Source organism: Antechinus flavipes, chromosome 6 (genome assembly GCF_016432865.1).
Source record: "Antechinus flavipes isolate AdamAnt ecotype Samford, QLD, Australia chromosome 6, AdamAnt_v2, whole genome shotgun sequence".
In the NCBI taxonomy this organism is placed as follows: domain Eukaryota; kingdom Metazoa; phylum Chordata; class Mammalia; order Dasyuromorphia; family Dasyuridae; genus Antechinus; species Antechinus flavipes.
Window position 1 is genome coordinate 255,270,811 of NC_067403.1, and position 6,000 is coordinate 255,276,810.

Consider the following 6,000-nt stretch of genomic DNA (forward strand, 5'->3'; position numbering starts at 1 on the left):
CCTCCCACTTCCATTTCCCAGCCCCAAGGTCCCACCCCCTCCCAGAACCCAACGGGGAGCCAGTCTTCAGCTTCCCCCCAGCCCTCTCTCCCTCCAGGCCCGGGCTGACCCCTGTAGCATCAATCCCCCCCCATCCCATTTTCCCAACCCCCCCTCAGCACTGGGGGAGCCACCGAGCATTAGGCAAGTGGGTTCATTTGCATAAAATTGCCTTTCTGAAATGATTACCCTTGTAACGGGCTGTCAGAGAGCAATTTATACCCCGAGCACCGCCAGGGAGGGGAATTTGCATCTCGTTAAACTCCTGAGTCGTAATTATTTATATCCAACAACCCTCCTGAATATTGCATCGATTTTATTTTGGGGAGGGAGGGAGGGAGGAAGGAAGTGGAGAGACTGGGGAGGAGACAGAGATTGGGGAGAGAGGAGGGAGGAGGGAGAGGGAGGAGGGAGAGGGAGGAGGGAGAGGGAGGAGGGAGAGGGAGGAGGGAGAGGGAGGAGGGGCGAGGAAGCTGGAGCAGGCAGACTGGAAGGAGGGAGAAGGAAAGAGCAAAGGGGAGATGGACAGAGAAAAGAGCAACACAAAAGGACACAAAGGGAGAAAGTCTAGAAGGAAGTAGCTGTAGGTAAGAGCTGATGGGAGAAGAGATGGAGGAGGAAAGGAGCCAGAGGGGAAGGGAGACAGGTAAGTAAGAGAGCCGCAGAGTGGTGAGGAGAATGGGGGGGTTGGTCAACGTAGGGACGGAACAATGGCGTGAGGAATCCAAGAAGAGGCCACGAGGAAGGGATGACGTGGGTAAAGGAAGAGAGAGAGAAGCAGAAAGTAGAAGGGGGAGGAGGGTGATGGGAATGGAAGGATGGAAACCAGGCGTGGGAATCCAGAGCTTTAGGCCCCTCCCTTCGTTTTACAGAGGGGGAAACTGAGGCTCAGAGGGGGACACGATGGTTAACATCGGGATGGAGAAAAGATAGAAGGGAGATTGGAACCCAGGTCTCCTGCCTCCAAATGCAGTTATTTCCCCCTATTTCCCTCCCCCAATCCCCCTGGAGATGTAGGAAGGAGGAAAAGAAGGAAGTGATGGAGAAGTCAAGAGAGAATGAACAAGCACGGGGAAGGCCACGGAGAGAAGGGAGGCGGCTTCTACACTTGCTACTCGCCCCTTGGGCACGAGCACAGGGAAGGTGAAGTGGACAAAGGAGGTGGCCTTCTACACTTGTCCCTTGGCAAGCAGAAAGATGATCCTTCGGCCCGGGGCCTTCTTGACTGCTCACATCCCAGCCAAGCTCTGCCTTGAGCCCTCCCCCCTCACATCTGGGACCCAGGCTCAGCCCAGAACACAGGCCTTTTGTACCCAGACCCTTCTCTGGCTGGCCTTCCTCTCCTTCCTCCCCTTCCTCCCTGCTTCCTCCTCCCTCTCCTTCCTCCCCTTCCTCCCTCTCCCTCTCCTTCCTCTCCTTCCTCCCCTTCCTCCCCTTCCTCCCCTCCCGCCTCCTCCTCCCTCTCCTTCCTCACCTTCCTCTCTTCCTCCTCCTCCCTCTCCTTCCTCCCCTTCCTCCTCCTTCCTCCTCCTCCTCCCCTTCCTCCTCCTCCTCCCTCTCCTCCTCCCCTTCCTCCTCCTCCCTCTCCTTTCTCCTGCCCCCTGGATCTTCCTCTTCCCTTCATCCTCCTTCACTCCTCTTTCTCCTTCCCTGGTTCCCCTTTTCCTATAGTTCTTCAACTTCATCCTCTTCCCTCCTTCCTCCTCCCCTTCACCTCTCCTCTTCTTCCCCTCTCTTCATCACACTCCTCCTCCTCTATCCCCGAGGGACCACCCAGGCCCCAAGCCTCCGAGCCCCGACTCCCCCAGACGGCTGGCAAGGGGTTATATATAGCCACTCCGTTTTTCGCCTCCTCATTGGGTAATGGGGGATAATTAACATGCTCGGGCTAATTAGCCAATCAAATTAAATGCAGCACCTGCTCCCAAGCTGATTGATGCCCTTCCCTCCCCCTGCCTTTCCCCCACGCCAGGGAAGGGGGAAGGGTGTCCCTGGGGAGGGGGAGGAGAGCAGAAGGTGGAATCTAGGAAAGGAGAGAAATGCCCCTCCCCAGGCTGACAAGGGGGATACCGTGGGGGCCTGTCAGCAAGACCTCAAAGAACCGTTGAGCTCCCCGGCCCCGTCCTTCCCCTCCCTGGCCTATTTCTCTGGGGAAAAGAGGGAGGGAATAAGCATGTATAAAGCACCTACTATGTGCCAGGCATTATGCTAAGTGCTTTACAATTATTACCTCATTTGACCCTCACAAGGACCCTGGGAGGGAAGCGGCCTTTATCGTTCCCAGTTTACACGGAAGAAAGGGAGACAGACAGAGGTTAAGCACTTGCCAGAGTCACGTGGCTAATTAAGCATCTCGGGCCACATCTGAACCCTGGGCTCCCTGACTCCGGGTCCAGCACGACAGCAGCAGCCGCCCCTCCCGGGCTGCCTCTGTGCGTCTGCTTCCGACACCCCCACACACCTGACGCCCTCCCCTCCGGACTCTATTTTAGGGAGGGAATTAATTAGCTATTGATTTCCACTGGCTGAGGGAATGGGATTTCGTGTTTCTGTCCACATGCCCCAGCTCAGTGAGGGGTTTGGGGGGCGGGGAGGGAGAGGGCTGGACAGACAAGGGGATCCAGTCAACATGAGTGTCAGCTCCAGGCCCTGGGAGCTCGCTCTCTCTCTCTCTCTCCTTCTCTGTCTCTCTGTCCCTCCCTCCTTTCTCCTTTCTCTCTGTCTCCCTCTCTCTTCCTTCCTCCATTTCCCTTCTCTCTCCTCTCTCTCTCTCTCTCTCCTTTCTCTCTCTCTCTCTCTCTCTCTCTCCTTTCTCTCTCTCTCTCTCTCTCTCCTTTCTCTCTCTCTCTCTCTCTTTTCTTCTTCTCTCTCTCTCTCTCTCTCTCCTTTCTCTCTCTCTCTCTCTCTCTCCTTTCTCTCTCTCTCTCTCTCTCTCTCTCTCTCTCTCTCTCTCTCTCTCTCTCTCTCTGTCTCTCTGTCCCTCCCTCCTTTCTCCTTTCTCTCTCTCTCCCTCTCTCTTCCTTCCTCCATTTCCCTTCTCTCTCCTCTCTCTCTCTCTTTTCTTCTTCTTCTTCTCTCTGTCTCTCTCTCTCTCTCTCACACACACACACACACACACACACACACACACACGGCATATTCCAGCACTCATGCTGACAGCCCTGTGCAGAGCCGGGCTTGCCCTAGAATAGAATGGATTGTCACCATGACAATCACGACCAGGAATAGGGAAATGAGGGAAGGAAAGGTCTCTGGGTGAGACCCGGAGGCTAGACAGCAGGATTCAAGGGAAGGGCCCGAAGGTTTGGAGCACTCGGCGTATACGAAGAGAAGAACGGGGCTGGGAAGCGCCCCAGCTGCCTTCTGGGGACGACACAACTGTGCCAGGCTCCTCTGGCCCAGGGTTTCTGAACTATTTCCCACTGGTGACTCCTTTGTGCCTGAGAAATTTTCACATGACCCTGAGCGTACAGGTATCTAAAGTAAGTGTACAAGTCAAATATTTACTGATAATAAATCACAATTTCACGGCCTCCACTTTCCCTTACAGAGCCCCCTGTGGGGTCTCGAGCGGTCTCCAATGCCACAGATGGGAGAGGAGGCGATCTGGAGGTGAAAATTCTCAGAGTCAATTATTGCCCTTTTTAGGCTATATTTTCTATCTGAAAAATGAGGGATGGGATGTTAAGCTGAAAGATGCTTCCAGCTCTGCTATTCCACGTTCTGCGGTTCTCCTTCCAGCTCCAATGTTCCCTATTCTAAGAACCCCCCCCAGCTCAAAGTCTAACCCTAATTCCGTATTTTAAGAATCCCCCCAAGTTCTGCCATCCTGTATTCTAAGAGCCCTCCCCAGTTCTAACATTCTACTTTCCAGTAGAACTTTCCAGTTCTAGTGTTCTGAATTCCAAGGTTCCTCCCAATGTTAACATTCTCTGCTCTAAAAGCCCCCCTGGCTCGGACATGTTGGGCTTTAAAGTGCCTCCAGCTCTGGTAATTCATATTCTCTCTAACCCAGTATTAAGAACCCTCCAAGTTCTGCCATCCTGTATTCTAAGAGCCCTCCCCAGCTCTATGTTCTATGTTCTAAGTTCTCTTTCAGTTCTAATATTCTGAATTCCCAGTTCTGACATTGCCTGCTCTAAAACCCCCCGGCTCTGCCGTGTTGTGCTATAAAGTGCCTCCAGCTCTGATGCTCTATGTTCTAAGCTTCTCCCCTCCAGCTCAAACGCTAACCCTAATTCTGTATCTACGGACCCTCCGTGTTCTGTATTCTAAGAGCCGTCCCCGGTTCTGCCATTGCCTGCTCTAAAGCCCCCCGGCTCTGCCACGCCGGCTTTAAAGTGCCTCCAGCTCTGATGCCCTGGATTCTAAGGTCCCTCCCAGCTCTGACATTCTCTGCTCCAAGGTCCCTGGCAGGGCTGACAATCCCTGTTCCATTGGAGAGGGAGGAAAGCTGGGCAATCTCCCATCTCCGATGGGAGCGGGCTCAGGCCCCGGATCGTGCGGGAAAGGTTTGGAGGAGCCCTGAGGCACTGGGGGACCCTTGGTCCTGTCCCTTCTGCCTCCAGTGTGGGGTCATGGGCACGGGGGGGGGGAGTGCTGGGGGCACCCGTGTGCCCTCAGAGTGGGAGGGAGCCCGCTTGGACGAGGAAGGTGTGACTCAGCAGGCCGGGCGAGCTACATGGGAAAGGTACGGCGCTTCTCCACCTGGGCTTGGGAAGGGCGGCAGCGGCCCGGCGGCCCCGGGTGGGACGGGGACACGATCCTCCACCCACGGGCTCATTCTCCCCACACTGGGCCGTTGAAATCAGGGCAAGGAGCAGGGAAAAGGGGGTGACCCTCCAGAAGCCCTTTCCTGCCCGGTGTCCCTAACCCGGGAGCCTCCGAGCAGGCATCGCTGTTTCCCAGGAGGAGAGAGAGCCGGTGGCAAGCTCTGCGGAACACCTGGGTTCCCTCCGTCCTGCCCCCTGGAGAGTAGCGGAAGAGGCAGAGGCAGCCCCTGGTGCTTCGAGGCTCAGCTTCCCAGCACCTGCTCCCCCCGCTTGGCCCGGGGCTCCCACCTGGTCAGGCTCTGCCCTGCTCCCCGCTTCCTCTCCCCCGTCCTGCCCCCAGACAGGAAGTCCCGCTCCAGAGAAGCTGGCTCTCTCTGTCCTCCTGGCCCTTGATGGCCACCAAGATGGCCCAGTCTCGTGACGTTCGCCGAAGGAACGGGGAGGGGTCGCCTGAACGCTGCCATTTCCGTGGCTTCAACTCCTGCAGAGCCATCGGGGGGGGGGGGGTGAGAACGAGGCTTATTCTGCTTGACCCCAAAGAGAATCACTTAGGCTCAACTCAAGCCACCGGGTGTGACCCGGGAAGGGCCTGAGCGACAAAGACAAGGACTGGACAGACCTGCCCTCCAGGTGCTTCTGCTCCACCAGGAGAGAGCAGTAAACACCCAGGGAAGGCCGGACACCTCGGAGGGAGAAGGTGGGAGCCAGGGAGTATTCCCGGGAGGCGACCCTTCCTCCCGCTGATCCTGGAATGAGGGGCTGGCGATGACATCGGGGAGACCCACCCCAGATGAGGGATGGAATCCTCCTACAAGGACCAGGGCTTGGAAGGCCAGACTGAGGAGTCGGGCCTCCTCTTAAAGCCAAAAGGCAGCCAGGAAAAAGCAGGAGAACCAGAGGGTTAAACTCACGCTTTAAGAAAATCACTTGGTGAAAAAAAAAGAAAACAAAGGAAATAAAACCAGAAACAAATCGCTTGATGGACTTGGGGCCTTTCCACAACAAGGTGATTCAGGCCAGTTCCAATGGACTTGTGACGGAGAGAGCCGCCTGCCCCGGAGGACGACTACGGAGACTGGATGTGAGTCAAAGCCCAGGATTCTCCCCTTTTTGTCGTGGTGGTTGTTTGTTTGTTTGCTCGTTTTTTCCCCTTTTGATCTGATTTTTCTCGTGTAACGTGATGAATGGG